General features: G+C 42.0%; 1 pseudogene; it reads left to right on the forward strand.

Annotated features, from left to right (window-relative positions):
- Window positions 1-3,451: 3,451 nt before the first annotated feature.
- LOC125931414 (ATP synthase F(0) complex subunit C2, mitochondrial-like) overlaps window positions 3,452-24,468 on the forward strand; it is a 29,335-nt pseudogene continuing 8,318 nt past the window's right edge.

The raw sequence follows: 24,468 nt of genomic DNA on the forward strand, positions 1-24,468 counted from the left end.
TCTGTATGGCTTATTTCACTTAGCATCACACTCTCCAGTTCCATCCACGTTGCTACAAAAGGCCATATTTCATTTTTTCTCATTGCCACGTAGTATTCCATTGTGTATATAAACCATAATTTCTTTATCCATTCATCAGTTGATGGACATTTAGGCTCTTTCCATAATTTGGCTATTGTTGAGAGTGCTGCTATACACATTGGGGTACAAGTGCCCCTCTGCATCAGTACTCCTGTATCCCTTGGATAAATTCCTAGCAGTGCTATTGCTGGGTCATAGGGTAGGTCTATTTTTAATTTTCTGAGGAACCTCCACACTGCTTTCCAGAGCGGCTGCACCAATTTGCATTCCCACCAACAGTGCAAGAGGGTTCCCGTTTCTCCACATCCTCTCCAGCATCTATAGTCTCCTGATTTGTTCATTTTGGCCACTCTGACTGGCATGAGGTGATATCTGAGTGTGGTACTGATTTGTATTTCCCTGATGAGGAGCGACGTTGAACATCTTTTCATGTGCCTGTTGGCCATCCGGATGTCTTCTTTAGAGAAGTGTCTATTCATGTTTTCTGCCCATTTCTTCACTGGGTTATTTGTTTTTCGGGTATGGAGTTTGGTGAGCTCTTTATAGATTTTGGATACTAGCCCTTTGTCTGATATGTCATTTGCAAATATCTTTTCCCATTCCGTCGGTTGCCTTTTCGTTTTGTTGGTTGTTTCCTTTGCTGTGCAGAAGCTTTTAATCTTCATAAGGTCCCAGTAATTCATTTTTGCTTTTAATTCCCTTGTCTTTGGGGATGTGTCGAGTAAGAGATTGCTACGGCTGAGGTCAGAGAGGTCTTTTCCTGCTTTCTCCTCTAAGGTTTTGATGGTTTCCTGTCTCACATTCAGGTCCTTTATCCATTTTGAGTTTATTTTTGTGAATGGTGTGAGAAAGTGGTCTAGTTTCAACCTTCTGCATGTTGCCGTCCAGTTCTCCCAGCACCATTTGTTAAAGAGACTGTCTTTTTTCCATTGGATGTTCTTTCCTGCTTTGTCAAAGATGAGTTGGCCATACGTTTGTGGGTCTAGTTCTGGGGTTTCTATTCTATTCCATTGGTCTGTGTGTCTGTGTTTATGCCAATACCATGCTGTCTTGATGATGACAGCTTTGTAGTAGAGGCTAAAGTCTGGGATTGTGATGCCTCCTGCTTTGGTCTTCTTCTTCAAAATTACTTTGGCTATTCGGGGCCTTTCGTGGTTCCATATGAATTTTAGGATTGCTTGTTCTAGTTTCGAGAAGAATGCTGGTGCAGTTTTGATTGGGATTGCATTGAATGTGTAGATAGCTTTGGGTAGTATTGACATTTTGACAATATTTATTCTTCCAATCCATGAGCAGGGAATGTCTTTCCATTTCTTTATATCTTCTTCAATTACCTTCATAAGCTTTCTATAGTTTTCAGCATACAGATCTTTTACATCTTTGGTTAGATTTATTCCTAGGTATTTTATGCTTCTTGGTGCAATTGTGAATGGGATCAGTTTCTTCATTTGTCTTTCTGTTGCTTCATTGTTAGTGTATAAGAATGCAACTGATTTCTGTACATTGATTTTGTATCCTCATTGCAGCATTTTCCACAAGAGCCCAAAGGTAGAAACAACGCAAGTGTTCATTGATGTAAAAATGGATAAACAACATGTGTATACAAACAATGGAGTGCTATTCAGGCATAAAAAGGAATGAGATAGCAAATGTAGGTGAGGATGTAGAGAAAAGGGAACCCTTGAGCACTCTTGGTGGGAATGTAAGTTGCTTCATCCACTATGTAAAACAGTATGGAGAGCCCTCAAAAAATTAAAAATATAACTGCCCTATGATCTAGCAATTCTACCTCTGGGTATTTATCAAAGGGAAAAAGTAGAACACTGATTTGAAAAGATAGATGGATCCCTGTGTTTGTTGCAGCATTACTTACAATAGCCAAAATATGGAAACAACCTCGGTGTCCATCAGTGGATGAACGGATAAAGAAGATGTGGTATATAGATATACACAGTGGAATATTACTCAGCCATAAAAAAGAACCAAATCTTGCCATTTGTGACAACATGGATAGACCCAGAGAGTACTATGCTAAATGAAATAGGTCAAAGACAAACACCATAATAATAAACTATACTTTATCAAAACTAAAAATTTTAGATACAGTTGCCTGGCTCAGTCAGTAGAGTGTGCAACTGTGGATCTCAGGGTCATGAATTCAAGCCCCATGAAAAGGCAAGCTAGAGGAAAAAAAATTTGCAAATCATGCATGTATCTGACAAAATTCTTTTTTTAAAATTTATTTTAAATTTACATCCAAATTAGCGTATAGTGCAACAATGATTTCAGGAAAAGATTCCTTAATGCCCCTTAGCCATTTAGCCCATCCCCCCTCCCACGACCCCTCCAGCGACCCTGTGTTTGTTCTCCATATTTAAGAGTCTCTTCTGTTTTGTCCCCCTCCCTGTTTTTTATATGATTTTTGCTTCTCTTCCCTTACATTCAACTGTTTTGTCTCTTAAAGTCCTCATATGAATGAAGTCATATGATATTTGTCTTTCTCTGACTAATTTTGCTTAGCATAATACCTTCCAGTTCCATCCACATAATTGCAAATGGTAAGATTTCATTCTTTTTGATTGCCAAGTAATACTCCATTGTATGTATACACACACACACACACACACACACACACACCACATCTTCTTTATGCATTCATCCATCGATGGACATTTGGGTTCTTTCCACACTTTGGCTACTGTTGCTAGTGCTGCTATAAACATGGGGGTGCGTGTGTCCTTTTGAAACAGCACCTGTATCCCATGGATAAATGCCTCGTAGTGCAATTTTTGGGTCATAGGGTAGTTCTATTTTTAGTTTTTTGAGGATTGACAAAATTCTTTTGCTATTTATTCTGATTAGTGTTCTCAGAGTATTGAGTGTGTTGTTTTTTGTTGTTGTTTAAGCATTTTGATTTATTTATTTATTAAGATTTGATTTTTAAGTAATAGGTACACCCAACAGTGGGCTCGAACTCACAACCCTGAGATCAAGAGTCGCATGTTCTTCCAAGTAAGCCAGCCAGGAGCCCCTCTTAAGTGTTTTAAATGTGTTATTTTACTGATTTCTTTGTAATATGTTTTCTGATGAGGTGTTTGTTGTAATTATCATCTCTCTTCCTCAGTAGGTAATTTTCTTTTTTTTCTCTGGCTGCCTTCAAGTCTGTATCTTTGTCTTTAGTATTCAGAAGTTTGAATATTACATGCTTAAATGTTTTTATATTTATCCTGCTTACTGTTTTCTGTATTTCTTGGAGCTTTAATTTTGTTATCTATTAATAATTTTAGAAAATGCTACACTGTCGTAGACTCTGGGTCTAAAGTTCTGTCTTGTCCAGCAAAAGAGTGGGATACAGGATTGAAAGCGAGAGATGGCTGATGTCTGGGAAACGACAGGAGCCCTGAGTAAGGGTCCTTGCCCCATTTTTATTAGGATCAGAAGGCTTACAAACAAGGTGATGGATGTACACAAAGGGACAATGAATCTGTGAACATTAACTTGTGGACGTGAGGGAAAGGGGGTCTTGAGGATATTTGTGGTTAGGGGTTTGGGTTAATACAAAACAAAATCCGGGCGCCAGGCAGTCGGGAGGAGGGTTGTTTACAGCGGACATGAGGCAGCACCTCTGTTTACCTCAGCCAGCCTAGGGGATGAGACGGATTGGGGGAGTCACCTCAGGGTTGACAAGGCACCTATTCTTTTGTTAGCCATCTCTACTCCGGGCTGCTTGGCCTGCAGCACAGGGGTCCATAGTCCAATTCACCAGTTTACCTCAGCTGGTCCTATTCTCTTGTGAAAGCAGCTTTTCTGCTATAGTACTAAATTGGGGGTGCTTCTACCCTGAACATCTAATCTTGTTTATTTCATATACCTGTGTATTGGGCGCCTTTGCGCCATTTCTATTTCGGGCTTTTGCCTCTCCCTCTCTATTCTGGGGGCTCTGCACCCCGTCTCTATTTTGGGTGCCTTTGCACCTCCCTATTCCTGGCACTTTTGTGCCTCCCTATTCTCGGGTTGCCTTTCACCCCCTACTCTTGGGGTGCCAGTCTGGTTTACCCAAACTCGGGTGTGAGCATTTTATGGCTGTGTATTTCTTTATGCCTTGTCAACCCATTGGTGTAAGCCCGGGGGATTCCTCAGCTTATCCCCTACACTCCACCTTTATTTCTTCAAATGTTTCTTCTGTCTTAGTCTTTCTTTCTTCTACTGAGATTCTAGCGATGCAGATATTAGACCCACAACTTCTAGATGCTCTTCTTTTCCCCTCCATGTTTTGCTAATTTCTAGTGACCTGTCTTCAAGTGTTTACTGATGCGTCCATCCAAGGAATTCTTCATCTGTGTTAGTGGGTTTTTCATTTTTAGCACTTCCATTTTCTTCTTTTTCTTTTTCTTTTTTGGTTATTTTTTTGGAGAGACAGAGAGAGAGAGACAGAGAGAAAGAGCATGAGTGGGGGAGGGGCAGGCAGAGAAGAAGACAGAGAATCTCAAGCAGATTCCTTCTGTTTTCCTACAGTTTCGGTCACTTTGCTGAAATTACATGTCTATTCATGTTTTCTCAGTTCTGTTGTGGCTCTTTTAATATATTAATCATGGTTATGTAAAATTCACTGATAATGACAATATCTGTGTCATATCTGAGTTTTATTTTGATGATTACTTTTCTCTTCAGACTGGAGGTTTTTTCCCTGCTTTTTGACGTGCCTTGTAATTTTTTGGTTGAACTCTTGATATTTTGTGTAGGACGATACATACTGAGGTAAACATTTTCCCACTTATATTTGGATGCGGGTATGCCTTTCTCATGTTACGCCTTTAGTGTAGAGTTTTGTGTTAATCCGGTGGGGTGGGTGAAGGAGATGTACTCTGAAGTTCTGAGTGAACCTTCGTCTTAGGCACCGTGTGAGTCAGTTTCACATGTGTGACCCTTATGAGCGTTTCTGCCACACCATATGTAGTGCTGGTTCCACCGGTCCGTCATGTCCTTCTTCTGGGAACAGTGTTCTTTTCTTTTTCTTTCCCTCCGACTGTAGTACTATATTGTATTAGTCTTGTCGATGATAATCCTTTTCCAGACTGAACCATTGCCACATTTTCACTTTTCCCCTATATCGTAATCCTAATGTAAAGCAGGAAACTAAGCATGGTGATAGTTACGTGGTATGATGAGAGAGGTAATCGATGTGGGTAAAAGGGGCTTAATTTTGGAGTCACTACCTTTGGGAACCTTGCCAAGTAACTTAAATATTCTCGCTTCTGTGTCACTAACATGGTTTGCTAGTCTCTCCTCTCTGTTCTTACTATTAAGACTAGCAAGATTGTAAATTGGCAGAATTTATGTTATATCAAAACAATAATTTGGCTTCCCGTGGCTAAAAGGTGTGGAATGCAGTTACATCAGTATATACATTAATTTTCTCTTGCCGTTGTAACATATTACCACGAGCGTAGTGGCTTAGGACAATACACATTTATTATCCTATAGTTCTGGGGGTCAGAGTCCAAAATGTATCTTACTGAGCTAAAAGAAAGGAATCCGCAAGATGTGTTCCTTCTGGAGGCTCTAAGAGGAAATCCATTCCTTTGCCTTTTCCAGGCTCTAACAGGCTGCCTATGATCCTTGGTTCATGGCTCCTTCCTCCATCATCAAAGACGGAAGCGTGGCATCTTTAAATCTCTCTCTGGCTTTGACTCTCCTGCTTCTACTTATGAGGACCCTGTGGTTACATTAGATCCAACCTGATAGCCAGGATAATCTTATTGCAAGATCTTGAACTTAATCATATCTGCAAAGTCTTATTTGCTATCTAAGTTAGCATATTCAAAGGTTTTGGGGATTAAGACGTAGACATCTTTGGGAGGGCTATTGTGTTTATCACAGTATATATAAAATTGGGGAGAGGTGGTGTCAATATGCCTTAGGCTATGAAGCAGTTGTGTTTCCCTTATGTGATGGTGCTAAAGCCTAGCTTTGCTTCAAAAATGAAAGGAAAGACCCCACTCCCACACCAAATATGGGATCCTGGTCTTTGTCCTAGATTTCTCAGTGTAGAACTTTGGAAAATATATTTCCAAGAATCCTCCTTGGTGCATCTCCACTCGAAAATGAGTTTCTAACACAGGGAGTTTCTAAACCAGCACTTGGGATTTTTCTTTACCCTCTTCCAATTTTAGTGACTTATGGTGTCACGCCATTGATTCCCAAAACTTGTTTGTGAAGTAATTTTCTCACATTGGCATGCAACAAAGAAAAACCGTGTGGTCCGAAGTTTTGAGGGTTTCTTCATTTATTCCGCTCTGGGGGTTGTTAGGTATTAGTATCTAATGGCGGCAAATCCCGCAGTACATAAGCCTGGTTAACTTCATTTAACCTAGTTTCTCCAAAACTTATTTGACTACAAAACACTTTTCTGCCCTGAATACTTACCAATATCCCTTTAAACACTCTTTGATAAATGCTTCCCTAGGATCCAGTTAAAGAAAGATCAAGATTTTTTTTTTTTTTTTTTTAAAGGAAATACAAGTCTCTAGCACAACTTTTTTTTTTTAATATTTATTTATTTTTGACAGAGAGAGAGAGAGAGAGAGAGAGATGGAGCATGAGCGGGGGAGGGGCAGAGAGAGAGGGAGACACAGAATCCGAAACAGGCTCCAGGCTCTGAGCTGTCAGCACAGAGCCCGACGCGGGGCTCGAACTCACAGACCGCGAGATCATGACCTGAGCCGAAGTCGGACGCTCAACTGACTGAGCCACCCAGGCGCCCCAAGAAAGATCAAGATTTTTGATCCCAAGGAAGAAGAGAATAAAGTATGATTGCATTTTGGAAAATGGGTGTGAGCGTTTCTGAGAAAACTAATAATATCAAGTTACGTATATCTATGTTCGGTCTAAAATATACTATGAAAGTAAAATGTTCAACTCAGAACTTGCAGATACAAATTCTTCCTTGCCAATATTTTGCCTTGTTTGTTTCAACTCTCAGCTTCTGGACTTTACTATTGCTTGGAGCTCTTGCAAACAATAAGCTACTTTTCTCATGATAAGAGACAAGATGTATCTTTCCAGGTGGCTTTAGAGAAAACGGACTGCTTCAATCTTAAAACCTGTATTGGCATTGGACACATACCGTGTTATGCTTGTCTCCAGAAGATTCTTGATAAAAATTGGAACTGCGATAAGCTAAATAAATATCGAGACTCGTGTCCATAAAAGTGTCAGCAGTATCTCTGATGAGGTTCTTCGGAATGTAGACCAAAGAATCGTGTTCTTTAAATACAAATGAATGAACATTGAGTAGTAAAATATTGGGACCAACTGGAAAGTTGTATTCTGGGTTAGACCAATTTCAAGGTATAAAACATTGTAAGCAGGTTTACTTTCTGCAAAACTCTGAGAATAAATCAGTCAATGTGCAGCAGATAAACGTACAGAGACTGGAGTTAGCTCGTCTGGATTAAAAGAGCCGGGTTCTGCCATTATGAGTTTTAGGGCTTTGGGTAACTGACAATCTTTCTTTCCTTCAGTCGGTTCATATGTAAAGTGGGGGTAACACTAGTATCCACCTTGGAAGATGTTTTTGAAGATTCAGTTAATCTATGTATAGCAGTTAGAGCAGTTCCTGGTTTATATTATACCCTAAGATCTGCTGTTCTGATTATTACTACATTGAAAAGCACACACCAAATAACAGTGAATCCTCATGAGGTTACTTTTTTAATTTTATTTTTAAGTAATCTTTACACCCAATGTGGGTGGGGCTCAAACTCCCAACCCTGAGATCAGGAATTGCATGCTCCACTGACCAGCCAGGCATCCCCTCATGAGGTTATTTTATTTAATAAAAAAATTTGTTTAATGTTTATTTATTTTTGAGAGACCGACAGAGAGACAGAGCATGAGCGGGATAGGGGCAGAAAGAGAGGGAGACACAGAATCGGAAGCAGGCTCCAGGCTCTGAGCTGTCAGCACAGAGCCAGACACGGGGCTCGAACTCATAAACCAAACCGTGAGATCGTGACCTGAGCTGAAGTCGGACGCTTCACCCGACTGAGCCACCCAGGCGCCCCTCATGAGGTTATTTTAAAAACTTTATTCTGGTCTTTGTCTCAGAGGGTTATAAATTCGGGATAAGTGAGGCTCAATTTGATGGGGTTTTGTTAAAATTGGTTATTAAATAGATCTCAAAATGTCAATGGCATTTTCTTCAATGTACTTAATAATTTTATAAATTTTCATTTTCAAAATTGTATATTTTTTCAAAATCTCTTTTAAAATTGATAGTAAGATATGGAAAATAAGATCGTTTTGCAGTTTTCAAATAAAAACGTTTACAGGAAGGAAAGTCAACATCCTGAATGTCTTAATTTAATAAGACCAAGCTGGTACTCTGTGCTAGATCATCTCAAATAGTAAGATCCACATTGAAAGTTAAATCTTCCTGTTTAGGGGCTACCTCGTTGCAAAACTAAAATAGCTTTCGGTTCAGAAACTTGAAGGATAGGCTGGACAAATTGCAATTCTAAATTTAGGATCAAAGTTGAGTATTTAATGTATTATTTATTTAAATTGTTCTCTTTTAATAGCATTAGAAACCATTTGTCAATTTGTTCTAAAAATTTCAAATAAAAGCTAACTGAATTAGAATAGGCAATCCCGGGGCGCCTGGGTGGCTCAGTCGGTTAAGCGTCCGACTTCGGCTCCGGTCATGATCTCACAGTTCGTGAGTTCGAGCCCCGCGTCAGGCTCTGTGCTGACAGTTCAGAGCCTGGAGCCTGTTTCAGATTCTGTGTCTCCCTCTCTCTCTGCCCCTCCCCTGCTCATGCTCTGTCTCTCTCTGTCTCAAAAATAAATAAACATTAAAAAAAATTAAAAAAAAAAAAAAAAGAATAGGCAATCCAGTTTTGATTAAGAAACCCAGGCAAGTGAGTCTTAGGGACATCATGATGTTATCATTGTTTATTAATGATAATATTATAATCGAATACTGATTATGTGTCCAAGTGCTCTAAGCACTTTACGTACATAATTACATTTAAGCCTCACAAATATCTTCCCGAAATAAATATTTCACCCATTGTACAGAGGAAGAACTAAGTTTTAAGTGACTAAGGACTTACCTTTGTTATGTAGCTAGTGACTTGCAGAAACCAAATTTGAATAATATCGTCTGACGCAAAGATGTACACCATTAACCTCTCCCATATTAACTCCATCAGAAAGCAAAATTAATTTTCTCTCTATTAAAAATATCAAGATGTTCACTTTTTATTAAGAGAAAGAAACATGTAGCTAATGAATACAGGGCGACTTTTAAGGAAATGGTATGATGTCTCAGGCCAAAGAGGGAAATATGAAAAGAGCAGGGATTTTGGAGTGAGAAAGCTAGAATCAAATCCTGGCTTCACCGCTTACTAGCTGTGTGATCTGTAAAACAGAGAGTAACAACAACACAGTCGTCAGGAGGAGAAACATAAGATCTAGCAGAAAGCCTGGAACATAGGTTAGCTAGTCAATAAAATTAGCAATTTCAAGGCTCTCAGAAATACGGCAGTGAAAAAAACATAAACATTTAAGCCCAAGTTTCTCAAGTGGAACTCCTTTTGAATGTCATTTATTTCGTGGAACCCAGTGTTCCAGAGGAGCAAGCTTGGGAAGCGTAGTTAAGATAATTGCCATATTTCTGAAGAGAGGATATTAATAAGGGTGCGGTAGGAGTAGTAAGAGAAAGGGAAAGGAGGAGGGGCGCCTGGGTGGCTCAGTCAGTGAAGCGTCCGACTTCGGCTCAGGTCATGATCTCACAGTTTGTGGGTTCGAGCCCTGCGTGGGGCTCTGTGCTGACAGCTCGGAGCCTGGAACCTGCTTCGGATTCTGTGACTCCCTCTCTCTGCCCCTCCCTTGCTCGTTCTGTCTCTCTGTCTCTCTCTCAAATAAACATTAATTTTTTTTTTAAAGAAAGGGAAAGGAGGGGAGAGCTGCAGAACATACCATTTAGGATGATTCTAGCAGCTTGAATTAATGATGAGGCATGAAGAAGGATAGTAGGAGTCTGAATCGAACTAAAGTGTCTTCAGTTTTGACTCGAGTATTTCTTTAAGATGTATTTTAATGTCTAATGTTGGGGCTTTCTATTCAGGCTTTCAGCATTTTGCAGGGAGGTGTCACTGAAGCGATGGGAATGGAATTAATTGAATTGACTGGCTTGTGGCTCAAATAGGCAGGCTTTCATGGCTGAATGTTTGGCCATCTTGCATTTCTACATCGCCAGGACTGTGTGAAGAGGACTGAGAGACCAAAGTAATCTCATGAGGACATCGTGTTCCCGAGAAAGGCCGTGAACATTTAGATATCTTTGGGGTTTGGGAATGAAAGAGCGAATGGTCTAAGTACTTGGTAAGTGGGTCCCACGGGATCCGTCATGATTAAAGGAAACCCTGTCTAATGGAGCATCTTTGGATGTATTGGGCAATGTGGTGGGTGACAGCATTGTCACACACAGACACTTGTATTCTATATATTTCCCTAAATGAGATATTAATGGAGCAAATTGTGAGCTGTATGAATGAATTTGAATGGGCTATAATGAATGTTTGATTTGGGTAACCTGCTGATTTCTTAATCAAGAGGAACATAAAACAGAATCTTACAGCTGAAGGAGAAACAAAGTTTGGAATGATCTCATTGCAGTGACATTTCTCAGAAAATCATAATTATGTAATAAATCCCCACGTACAACAATATTTCTTAATAGGAAAAAATGAGATCCATTGAAAATGAAAACATTCAGAATGCATAGAAATGGAGCTAATTTTATAGCATTTCACTATTATGTATTGAAGTTTTTATTCTGTAAACACAAGCAATTTATTTCATAAAAGCAAACTAATTATTCCCTCTCCCTGTAAAAAATGGAAAAAAAATCCTGTAATCTGCTCATTCCCACTCAGAGTTAAAGATACACTCCACAGATATGAAATTAGCCCATTCTTTTGGATGACAGTCACTGTTGAGGTGTTATTATCTCTCTTGCTTTCACGTTAGGAAGCGACACTATCCTTGGAAGGGGGACAGCAAGCAAATGAAGGAAAAAACAAAACGCAGCCTGAAAGTAATTTCAACAATTTCCTCCGCTTTGTTCTTCTCTTCTCTTACAAACATCAAAGAGTCAACTGCTGTTTAAGATGATAAGGTGTGGACAGGAAACCTGGCAGCATCCGTTGGTTTGAGCCAAACCTCTTTTTTATTTCGTGCGCAGGGCCGGCAAGGCAGTGGAGATGACCTCAAACACAGCACGTTTGCTCTTGCTCGCATTCCTCGCTCTTTCGTGCGAGGCGGGAAGTGCTGAATTACCTCTCCCGGGCCATTCTACTCCGCAGTCCTCCTGCTCCAGTGGGTGACTATTGTTTGGTTGGAGAGAAGTATTCAGACGATTTCTTGTGGGAACAGCATCCCGTCAAGGTTCACATGTTTGTGGCTTTTGCAGTACTCTCGATTAGAAATAAAGCTAAAGAACAGGAGGTGAAGAGGGCCTCATGGGCACACCGATGTTCGAGTAAAATACTGGTGAAAAAAGCCATGAGTCCTTGGAATTTAAGCTGAAAAAATCTGTATGATAGAAAAGTAACTCCGTTTTGTAAACATCTGTGAGCTTTAAAAACATGGACACTCACTCAGTATATGAGACAGTTATAGTCACCATTCTTTCATTGTTTATCTCTTAATGTATATAATTAGTTAAACCTAGCCTGGAGAGTTGAAGATTTCGTACCCATTCATTTGAAAACTGAAATTGTCCATTACAACATGTCCTGAATGGATGTCAACTGGCAAGGTCGTTCTACTTGTTGATAGTGTTTACTTTACTTACCCGTGTAACAGGGGAAAGATCAGTGTATGTGGATTCTGAAGGCACAGACTTACCTACCAACTCTGCCATTTCTTTTTGTATTTATTCACTTAGTTATTTATTATTTACATTTTTAATGTATATTTATTTTTGAGAGAGAGTGAGCGGGGGAGGGGCAGACAGAGAAGGAGACACAGAATCCGCAGCAGGCCCCAGCTTCCGAGCTGTCAGCACAGAGCCTGAGGCGGGGCTCGAACCCACGAACTGTGAGATCATGACCGAAGTCGAAGTCGGACGCTTAACCGACGGAGCCACCCAGGCGCCCCTCCGAGTCTGCCATTTATTACCTAAATGAGTTTGGAAACGTTAATTAAAAAACATTTTTACTAGAAAAATATTTTTACTACAAAGTTATGAAATATAGTCTCCTAATGAAAAATCCAAGCAGTAAAAGAGGGTTTACATGGAAAAGTCCTTTCTCCACTCTCGAGTCCTACTGGAGTTTGTGGATCATTCCAGAAATGTTAATGTATATTAGTGTAGTTTTCACTTAAAACATATACATAGGGTCAGAGCAAGCATACTCTTCTACAATGTGTGTTTAAAAAATAATATTTCATGGATATTTTTCCACATTAGCACATCCAGACCTTCATCTTTTCAAAGACTGGATAAGTGATGTACTCAGTTGTCTATCGATGGGCCTTTGGATTATACTCAGCCTTTTATTCATAATGTCTTTACATACTGGCACATTGTGTGGCAGTGGGAGAGTCCCAGGAAGCGCCTTCTCCTCAAGTTTACATTTTGCATGGACTAGTGCAGACAATTGGATTTTGGAATGCTCTGTGCCTGGGTTGGCAGTTGAGCCCGAACGCTCAGGATCTCATCATTACTCGAAGAATGTTGTCATTCCTATGACAGTTCTAAACCAACGAGGTCATGACATGCTAACGTGGTCTTGGATCACTTTGAACGGTAAAAGCGTAGCTTCTGCGTAAAAAGGTCACTGTCACTTCCTGTAGAGGAAGTAACTACGATATCTCAATGTAGACGGCAAAATAAAAGAAATGTATGTTTTTAGTACAGGTTCTAATATTCATCTGGTATCAGTAAAATGGTCCATAAACTCGACGAGCATGCCAAGTTTTAGCTGTGTTGACGAGACATGACGTTTACTGTTTAAATTCAGCTGCCGAAAGAATTCCTTCACAAGAAAGATAGAAAAGAAGAAATTTATAATGTGTGTTCAGCGCCATACTGCATTACTCTTGGGAAACATACGACTAACCAGAACTTTGTTACTGTGACATCTTTTTCCTTCACATCTACATCATGAGGATAAACTAAAGCTCTTGTTTCCTGGACAGTCTTCTCCATAGAACAGGAAGAACGGCGAACCTTTAGTGAAAGTAGCTGGAGAAGCTCAATGGCCTTGGGTGTTGAGGCAATAGTTTTTATTCTGACAGAAATACTCAAGAATTTCCTTTGCTGGGTGGCTCTTAAAAGGGGAACAGAATGATGAGTCCTTAGGTACTAAGTAGTCCTTCTGCTGTGGCTGAATTTCCAGACACACTCAAAAGCAGTTTCAAAACTTGAACTTTGGTGTTTCCATTTCTCACGAGTACCACACTGAAAAGGTCGGTAATATAAATGTTGGTAATGGTCATGTTCATTAACATTCCAGCCCAACCAGCTGCGTAGCGGACTTAAGGGAACCACAGAAAAAATTCTCAGACTTGATGAATACCTTTAACTTGCTTTGATTTTTAACATTCACTCTTAGGTTATTCAGTGCATTTAAAGCTTTGCCTTTAATACTGTGGCTGGGATGGTTGATTACATTCCAACAATTGGAATACTGGCCAGTTAACAAATTTTAGCTTTGTTAGCTGAAGGCTACATTGTCATCCAGAATGACCAAACTTTTTCAATAATTACAGAATCTTTTTTTAGGCTTTAATAATGCCTCTATTTATAAGCCTATACATACATACATACTTCTATGTATACATACATAAAATAAATGAAATATAGCACTTATCCTTGGTAAATGACTAGATTGGTTGTCAGTTTGAATAAAAAAAATTATTTTACCGTGAAGTCTGTTCCCCAGTTTTAGTTTTAATTTTAATTTTATTTAGAAATGTAAATAAAATTGGGGCGCCTGGGTGGCTCGGTCTGTTGAGCGTCCGACTTTGGTTCAGGTCATGATCTCACAGTCTGAGTTTGAGCCCCGTGTTGGGCTCTGTGTTGACAGCTCAGAGCCCGGAGCCTGCTTCGGATTCTGCGTCTCCCTCTCTCTCTCTCTGTCCGTCCCCTGCTCATGCTCTGTCTCTCTCTGTCTCAAAAATGAATAAAAACATTAAAAAAATTTTACAAATGCAAAAGGTTTTTTTATACTTAAAATTTATGTATCCAAATGTTTCTTTTTCTTTTTGCACCAAGACACAAATATTTTTCATTTCCAGCTTTATCGATATATATTTTACAAATAACAATGTGGAATTTTAAGGTGTGCGGTGTGATTTGACATTTGTATATGTGTTTGTGTGTGTGTCTGTATGTGTATATATATGTGTATATGTGTGTGTGTATATATATATATTGAAATGATTATCATAAGGTTTGTTAACACATCCATCACCTCGTTTGAGCCCCGCTTCTCTCTGTCTCTCTCTTTGTCTCTTGTCCTCTCCCTTGCTTCCTCTCCTTCTCTTCTCTCTCTCTCTCTCTCTCTCTCTCTCTCTCTCGTCCTCTCCCTCTGTTCCTCTGTCTCTCTCTCTCTCTCCCTCCCTTTGCCCCTCCTGGGATTCTCTCTCTCTCTGCCCCTCGCTCACTTGCATTCTCTCTCTGAAAAAAAAAAAAAAAAGACACGTCCATTACCTCACTTAGTTACCATTTTATTTTTGTGTTGAGAATATTTAAGACCTACTCTCTTGTCAAATTTCAAGTATACAATACAGAATTTTTTTTCAAGAGAAAAAGCCATTTTTATTTCCATTGATTCAAATTGAAAATTAGATGATATGATCTAGGCGTTCATAATTTCTAGTTTTTTAGGGAACAGATTAATTTGGAAATAAACAATTAATATGAAACTAAGCCTTTCTTTGGTACTGTCAGAATCTTCTCTCATTAAAAATATAGTAGGCTGATTTTAATAAATGTATACATTCATTCTTTAATTCAACAAACTTTGTTTAAAACAAACAAAATTACTTTTCTGTCTCAAGTCTTAAGAACTGCTTCTGAAAAACAATGTTCCAAGTATGTGTATAGATAGCAATATCAATTTAGTCTTTTTTTTTTTTTTTCTTTTTTTTCGGGGTTAAAATTAATTGATTATTCCTTACATATGACACCCAGTACTCATCCCCACAAGTGCCCTCCTTAATGCCCATCACCCATTTAGCCCATCCCCCCCCACCTCCCCTCCAGGAACCCTCAGTTTGTTCTCTGTCTTTAAGAATCTCCTATGGTTTGGAGTGCCTGGGTGGCTTAGTCGGTTGAGCGTCCGACTTCAGCTCAGGTCACGATCTAACGGTTCGTGGGTTTGAGCCTCGCGTCGGTCTCTGTGCTGACAGCTCAGAGCCTGGAGCCTGCTTGCGATTCTGTGTCTCCCTCTCTCTCTGCTCCTCCCCTGCTCAAGCTTTGTCTCTCTCCATCTCTCAAAAATAAATAAATGTAAAAATAATTTTTTTTAAAAAAGAATCTCCTATGGTTTGCCTCCCTGTCTGTTTTTATCTTATGTTTCCTTCCCTTCCCCTATGTTCATCTATTTTGTTTCTTAAATTCCACATATGAGTGAAATCATGATATTTATCTTCTGACTTTTTTCGCTTAGCATAATACACTCGTTTCCATCCATGTTGTTGCAAATGGCAAGATTTCATTCTTTTTGATCACCAAGTAATACTCCATTGCATGCATATATATATATATATATATATATGCATATATATTCCATATAATATTCCATTGCATATATATACCATATACCATATATATATACCACATCTTCTTTATCCACTCGTCAGTTGATGGACATTTAGGCTCTTTCCATACTTTGGCTATTGTTGAAAGTGCTGCTGTATACATTGGGGTGCCTGTGCCCCTTCAAAACAGCACACCTGTATCCTTTGGGTAAATTCTTAGTATCGCAATTGTTTAGAAAGTTGTCAATTCTGACAGGTATGAGGTGGTATCTCATCGTGGTTTTTATCTGATAATGCAGTATTGGTAACTGTAGTCACCATGCCCTACATTAGATTTGTAGGACTTATTTATGTTATAACTGAACATCTGTACCCTTCGATCAACATCTCCCCATTTCCCTCACCAACCCCTAGGAACCGCCCGTTTACTCTGTTTTCTGAGTTCAACTTTTTAGATTCCGTATATGAGTGGGATCATGCAGTATTTGTCTTTGTCTGACTTCTTTCGCTGAGCATAATGCAAACGGTAGGATTTCCCTTTGTGTGTGTGCGTACGTATAGCTGTCACATCTTCATCCGTTCATCTGTTGGCCGACTTGGGTTGTTTGCAGGTCTTGGGTGTCGCGCACAAAGCCACAGTGCACGTAGAAGCCCAGACGTCTCGCTCTCCATCTCCTCTGCGCGGGAGCGGCCCCCCTGCTGCGGTCCCTCGTCCCCTGAAAGAGTACGCGGTGCCTGCTTGGTCCCCTCGCCCTCCTCGGTTAGCACCTGCCGGGTGTTGAGCGGATCAGTGTCCTCGGTGGTGCTAAAATCACCCCGACGCTGACGGATCAGATCCTCAGCCGCTCGGCAAGGCCTCACGTCCCCTGATCTCACTCGCTTGTTCCTAGCGGCAGCTTCCGAACCAGGGCCCTTTCGAGGGACGTCGACACAGCGGCCAAGTTCGTTGGGGCTGGGGCCGCCACGGCGGGGGTGGCTGGCTCCGGGGCTGGCATCGGGACTGCGTTTGGGAGCCTCGTCTTGGGTGAGAAGACGAGAAGCCCTCTGTGAAGTAACGGCTCGTGTCCTATGCCATTCTGGGCTTTGCCCTCTCGGAGGGCACTTGGGCTCTTGTGTCTGACGGTGGCCTTCCTCATCCTCGTGGCCGTGGAAAGGAGCCGCCTCCACCTGCCGTAGGTCCTTGTCCTGTGTCTCGTCTGCACGGGTGTTCCGCCTATACCTCCCCAGGCAGCCTTGGCAGAGCGGTTGGCTCAGGGTTTGACAGAGGGAAGACAAATAAATACCGTATTAAGAAAAAAGAGAAGGGGCACCTGGGTGGCTCAGTCGGTTGAGTGCCCGACTCTTGGTTTCAGCTCAGGTCACGATCTCACGCTTTGTGGGTTCGAGCCCTGGGTCGGGCTTTGTGCTGACAGTGAGGAGCCTGCTTGGGATTCTCTCTCTTTCCTTCTCTCTTTGCCCCTCCCCTGCTCACTCACTCTCTCTCTCAAAATACATAAATAAAATTTAATAGAAAAGAAGAAAGTGCCGATAACTCTTCAAGACAATTATTTCATTTCCTATATATATATATATGTGTATATATATATATATGTACATATATATACACATATATATATATATTGAAAAGTGAGATTGGGCGCCTGGGTGGCGCAGTCGGTTAAGCGTCCGACTTCAGCCAGGTCACGATCTCGCGGTCCGTGAGTTCGAGCCCCGCGTCGGGCTCTGGGCTGATGGCTCGGAGCCTGGAGCCTGTTTCCGATTCTGTGTCTCCCTCTCTCTCTGCCCCTCCCCCGTTCATGCTTTGTCTCTCTCTGTCCCAAAAATAAAAAAAAAAAAAAAAAAAAAAAACGTTGAAAAAAGAAAAGTGAGATTAATGGATCATGTAGTCGTCCTATTTTTAATTTTTGGAGGAATCCCCACATTGTTTTCCACTGTGGCTGGACCAATTTGCATTCCTACCAACAGTGCACAAGGGTTTCTTTTCTGTGCATCGCAGTTAATACTCGTTATCTCCTGTGTTTTTGATGATAGCCCTTCTAACAGGTTGAGGTGATATGTCATTGGGGCTTAGATTTGCATTTCCCTGATGATTAGTGATGTCGAACACTAATGTACTTGTTAGCTATTTGTATGTCTTCTGTGGAAACATGTCTATTCAGTGCCTCTGTCTATTTTTTTAATGTTTATTTTTTTTCAATTTTTAATGTTTTATTTATTTTTGAGAGAGAGAGACAGAAACAGAGACAGAGCAAGAGCAGGGAAGGATCAGAGAGAGAGGGAGACACAGAATCTGAAGCAGGTTCTAGGCTCCAAGCTGTCAGCACAGAGCCTGACACGGGGCTCCGACCCATGAACTACGAGATCATGACCTCAGCCAAAGTCAGACGTTTAAATGACTGAGATACCCAGGTGCCCCAATGTGTATTTATTTTTGAGAGAGGGTGGCAGGTACAGAGAGAGGGAGACAGAATCCCAAGCAGGCCCCACGCTGTCAGCACACCTGATGTGGGGCTCGGTCTCACGAATGGTGAGCGAACGACCTGAGTTGAAATCAAGAGTTGGATGCTTAACCGACTGAGCCACGCCGGCGCCCCCCTCTTTTTTTTAAATCAGATTGCTTTTTGCTATTGAATTATGTAAACTCCTTACACATTTTTGATACTAACCCCTTATTAGATGTATGATTTGCAGATATTTTGTCCTATTCTGTAGTTTTTAATTTTGTTGGTTGTTTCTTTTGCTGTGCAGAGGCTTTTTAGTTTTTTAGTCGTGCTTGTTTACTTTTGTTTTTGGCGTACCCAAAAAAATCTGCCAAGACCAATTTCTAAGAGCCTTCCGCCCTTTTCTTCTAGGACTTCTGTAGTTTCAGGTCGCACATTGTAGTCTTTAATAGATTCAGAGTTCATTTTTTTTTCTTTTTTTATTTTTTAATATATGAAATTTACTGTCAAATTGGTTTCCATACAACACCCAGTGCTCATCCCAAAAGGTGCCCTCCTCAATACCCATCACCCACCCTGCCCTCCCTCCCACCCCCCATCAACCCTCAGTTTGTTCTCAGTTTTTAACAGTCTCTTATGCTTTGGCTCTCTCCCACTCTAACCTCTTTTTTTTTTTTCCCTTCCCCTCCCCCATGGGTTTCTGTTACGTTTCTCAGGATCCACATAAGAGTGAAACCATATGGTATCTGTCTTTCTCTGTATGGCTTATTTCACTTAGCATCACACAGATTCAGAGTTCATTTTTGTGAGTGATGCAAGACAAGGGTCCACTTTCACTCTTTTGCGTGCGAATATCCGGTGTTGCTCGGGCTGGGATGCAGTGCTGGGTCTGGTGCGGCAGGCTCCTGGGGGCTTATGCGGGGATCTCAGCACACATTGCTTATTTCTCGAGGCTTTGGTTTTATATATGTTTAACAAGAGTAAGGCTTTGAAAGTGAACAACATAACATTATCGACTGCTCTGGTATTCCGAAGGAATAGTTCGTTGAAGAGAGATTGGAAAATGGATGATACCAGGCAGACGAAACATTTGGAGCCAGTGAGGAGAGTTCTCGAGAAGCCTTCCGAATACATTTTGCACACTAAATTGATTGTTCTGTGTGTCCCCAAATCACAGCTAAAGTGATCACTTCCTCCTCTATGGACTGACCCATGCACGTCTTGCCCGCTGCCAGATTGGGACTCCACACGACTTACAATGAAGATACAGGTGGAGTACAGTCAGAAATACTTAACACAACAGGGGGCAGAAACCAAGAAGTAGTTAGAGGAGAGGACAGAAACAAGACCCGGAACTCCTGAATGAGGAAGTCGTACCAATCATTCAGAGTTTGGCTCTGTGCTCTCCAGAGGCCAGGGCCAATCTGGAAATGCGATAGGTTCCGGAGCTCCATTATTGGTAGCAGGAGACATAATGTCAGGGTTTTTGTTGTGTTTTTTTTTTTCCACCTGGATGGGCTTACTTTTAGTTTTCATTTCTTAGAGGAATTTGTCATAGGAGTCTTTGCATAAGGGGCATTAGATACCACCCCTTATATTAGGAATGATGGATTAACTGATGTGTTAAAAACCGCAAAGGGCCTCTGTGTATCCTCTTCCCATGCTTTGATCTAGTGCTAATTTCTTATCTATACCCCCAAAGGCGGGACTGATTCCAACCTTCCAGGTTCACCGTGTGCCGCCCCTCAACTATATTGCTTTTGCCCCTATTACACACATTCGTTTGCATTTGTACCAAATGCTCGTTGTTCAAAAGGGGTTAAGAGCGTTTAGTCTGCAGGTGCTCAAACATTGACTTCTGTTACAGGAAGCTGGTATTTGGTTGCACACAGGTGAATTTAATTTTGCTACTGTCCTTTTCTTTTTCCTCAGCCACTTACAGAATTGAGGTTAGGGACAATGAGTCCTTGGAGAAAATGCAGATTTATGGAAAACAGGTTAATGAATATGAAGGAAAATATTCAGATAATTCCAGAATGCCTTGACATAGTAACTTCATAGAAATGTCTCACCCAAGTTGTTTATTGAAGCAAGGGCAATTTCAGTGATGTTTAAAAAAGTACATTTGTTGGGGGTGCCTGGCTGGCTCCGTCGGTAGAGCATCTGATTCTTGATCTCAGGGTCATGTGTTCAAGCCCTGTGCTGGGCATGGCGACTCCTTAAATACATAGGGGCGCCTCGGTGGCTCAGTCTGTTGAACGTCCACCTTCAGCTCAGGTCATGATCTCACAGTTTGTAAGTTCGAGCCCCGAATCGGGCTGTGCGCTGACCATGTGGAGCTTGCTTGGGATTCTCTCACTCGCTCTCTGTCTCTGCCCCTCCTCTGCTCATGCGTGCGTGTATTCTCTCTCTCTCTCAAATACATAAAACTGTATTAAATAAATAAATGAATAAACATTCAAACTAAGGCTTAAAACATGACATTAAAAAATATATATTATTACAAATATGTATTTGTTTATATATATATATATATATATATATATGCTACCAGACCTTCACAATTTTTTTTGATGTTTATTTACTTTGGAGGGAGAGAGAGCACATGCGTGAGTGGGGGAGGGGCAGAGAGAGAGAAAGAGGGAGACACAGAATCTGAAACAGGCTCCAGGCTCCGAGCTGTCAGTACAGAGCCCGACGTGGGGCTCAAACTCCGGAACCATGAGATCATGACTTGAGCCGAAGTTGAATGCTTAATGGACTCAACCACCCAGGCACCCCCATACCTATTTTTAAAATTAGGTCACATTTTCTGTCAGTAGACCATGTGGTTAGCTTTTGTAACTACCTGTATTTTGTAATATTTTAGCAACCTCAGCCCCCCCCCCCCCCCCCCCCCCCCGCCAATAGTGCATAGAATCTATGTGTAGCTATTATAATGAGAAAGCAAAACTCATAGGATGTACCTAAAAAGAAAAGATTTTTTCCTTCCCGCTGTTACTTTAAGTCTTTTCTGTGGCCTTGGTGCTTCCCCTGCCGCAGAAAAGGCCGGGTTTTTCTGGTCATTCCTACGTAATACAGTTTCTTGATCACTTCACCTAAAACCAAACCAAGGGAGTAGAACCACTCTCGGGTTAAGAATTACAACGCCCTGCCCAACATAATAGCCATGTCTTCAGTCGCCTTTTCAATCAGACGTTCAGTCCCGCGGATCCTGCCGCGCTCCCAAAGGAAGCCTGAAGTTGGGGCAGGCAAGAGTGCTTATGGCTTTTCCCGCCGACAGCTTCTATTCTTTTTCCTCTATCTTGCCAGCCGTATTTCTGGCTCTTCCACGGTGGGAGTACAAGCATTGAGAAGAGGTAAAGGAAGCAGAAAAATTCTCGTTTGGTGTGTGTATCTGTGTCTGGCATTAACTGAAAGCTGACTTTTTGCCTTATGGCTGCTTCAGGGGTTCTTCTGAGTTTCCCCCTTCCTCTCCATTAGGTGGCCTTTCTTTTCTTTTTGTAATGTTTGTTTATTTTGGGGAGAGAGAGACAGAGAGACAGTGTGTGGGCAGGGCAGGGGCAGAGAGAGAGGGAGACACAGGATCAGAATCAGGGTCCAGGCTCCGAGCTGTCAGCACAGAGCCCGACGCCGGGCTCGAACTCAGGAACGGTGAGGTCGTGACCTGAGCTGAAGCCAGACGCTCAACCGACTGAGCCCCCCAGGGGCCCCTCCATTAGGCTTCTTGCATGTGAAGTCCACTTGATGAGGTAAAGCGTCTGCTCCCTCAGACACTTCTTACCACAGTACATGGCACTTGGGACGCTTCCCTGTCCCCAGTTTCCCGGGCCATCACCATTCAACTTTATCCGTCTACCAGGAAATTTCTTTTGCACCATGCTGCGTCACGATCTCTGGGCATCGAAGTGGATTCCTCTTACATGGAAGCAAAATACAAGACATTCAGCCGTGAACAAATCTGTAAACACTTCTTAGTGTTCTCACTACCTTAGTCCTAATTTAATTTTTGGCTTGTAGCACAGCAACGAACGATAGTAACAAAAATAATAGCAGCTAACACTTATTCAGTATTTAGAATGCTCTAGGCACTTTTCTAAGTGCTTTTTATGTATTTTGTTAACTGTTTATTTTTGAAAAAGAGAGAGAGCCAAGTGAGGGAGGGGCAGGGAGAGAGGGAGACAGAGGGTCTATAGTAGGTCCACACTGCCAGTGCAGAGCCCAATGCGGGACTCGATCCCATGAACCATGAGATCCTGGCCCGAACCGAAGTCGGGCGCTTAACCGACGGAGCCTCCCAAGCGCCCCTGCTCTAAGTGCTTTTTGTATAGTAACATATTTAGTGCCCACGGCAACCTTCGAGGAAGCACTCTTACGCCCCTCCGTTTACAAAGAAGTTGTTACCTGAAGAGTTGAGTGACTTACCCAAGGTCTGCCAGCTCTGATTGTGTCTAGAATCCACACCCTTAACCAATATGCTGCCTGTTGGCTGTGCTAACGATGGCAGTGAAACAGCTTTGCGGTGTGTGAATATGCGTGCCTAGCCTCGTGTTTTCAGCTGGCGCCAAGACTTCTTTGTCAACCAGGCTCCTTCTCAAGCGTGTGCTTGTGCAGCCCTCTCCTGCATTCCCGCACCATAATCTTTAAGTTCTGGGCAAACGTTCCTTGGTTCCTCATCCCCTGACACGTGCATGTCCTAACCTAGTGAGCTGCAACTCAGCTCTGCCAGTTTTTATGCTGAAAAAAAAATTTCTCTGCGAAGACATCCTTCATTCTTGTGACTGGCTCAGGTCCTTCTGCTTAAAATTCATATGGCCCCGTGAATTTCTTCTTAGTCTCTGTTGCCATCATCATTATCCATAAGGGGCCGTTCTGATGCCCGTCTCATCCTCTGCATCGGAGACGCAGCAAGAGCGGGAATCGTGTCTGCCTCGCGTACTAAGTATTCCTAAACGACGGCTTCTCTTTTTTCTGTGTTTTCGTGTAGGATCCCCTCACATGGGTCCATTTCACTCCTCCTTCCCTTTGTCGTGAACCGATCCACTCCGGCCACTGCTTTCTGGTTTTCCTTTACATCTGCTTAATCTGATGGATGCTCCATCAGAAATGTTCTTTGATTCATCAAGCGCTTAGTCTCTATCTATATGATCCTTGACCTCAGGAAACTGTAAGTCCGAAGGAAAAGGCAAATACAAAAGTCCTGAGAAGGAGGCGTGCGGTGATACGTGCTGAGATAGATCTTATAGTAGCGTTTGGAGTTTGGAGGGTTTAGGAGATGGACTGACCCATCGGACCCCAGCTGTGCTGCAGTGTGCAGTGAGTCCTCCAAAAGCCCTCAATAGTCGGCTCCAAAGACAGCAGGAGGAAGAAAGTAAAAGTGGACTTTGGAACCGATTTTAACCTACGATCGCTCCCTCTACGATAGTTTCTCACTACACTACTCCTTTCCTTCCTCAGGAAATTGAAATGGGGACACAAAGCATTGTTTCCTTTGTCGTTTTTTCTTGCGTTACTTAAGCACCGGTTTCAACCTTGGCAGGATGAAGCGGGTTGTTTGCAAAAACAAAAGAGGAAATCAGTGTTTTCTCAAATATAGCTTCAGTCTAAAAATAGATAGTGGCTATTTTATTTGCAGCTCGCACCTGCCAGGCTTACTTCTTGTCTGTCGAGCCCCCGTTCAGCTTGTGTGAGGCAGGAGAGGAAAGTTCTGGGTGAGTGAAGAACAAGTACCCCGTGCCTGGGAGCCCTGCCTGCTGCCACCGAGCCTGTATATCCTACCCCACCCGCAGCGCCAGCAGTCAGCCCACAGGGACAAGACAGTTTCTCGGCAGGTGGCAGCCGGAAGCCCCTCGTTGGGGGTTCGTCCTCCCCCAGATGTATAGATCCGGGATGATGACGGCGCCTTAGATCCTCTCTTTAACACTCTCGTCTGTCATCCAAGGTTACTGGGACCTGCCGCCCCTGAATTAGGAGTCTACGGTTGTCGAATAATGAATTACCCTCTGGGGAAATTCTGTATTTCCTTTGCTGCTCCTAAAGAAAAGAACGGACCGCTCGTTGTCTTCATGTGAAATATGCATTAACCTGTGAAAACTTCTTCGGGCAGTGGGGTCCTGGAGCCTCACGCAAATCCTGGCAGGGAGGCATGCCAAAGTCATCAACTGCC

Source organism: Panthera uncia, chromosome X, assembly GCF_023721935.1.
Source record: "Panthera uncia isolate 11264 chromosome X, Puncia_PCG_1.0, whole genome shotgun sequence".
In the NCBI taxonomy this organism is placed as follows: Eukaryota; Metazoa; Chordata; class Mammalia; order Carnivora; family Felidae; genus Panthera; species Panthera uncia.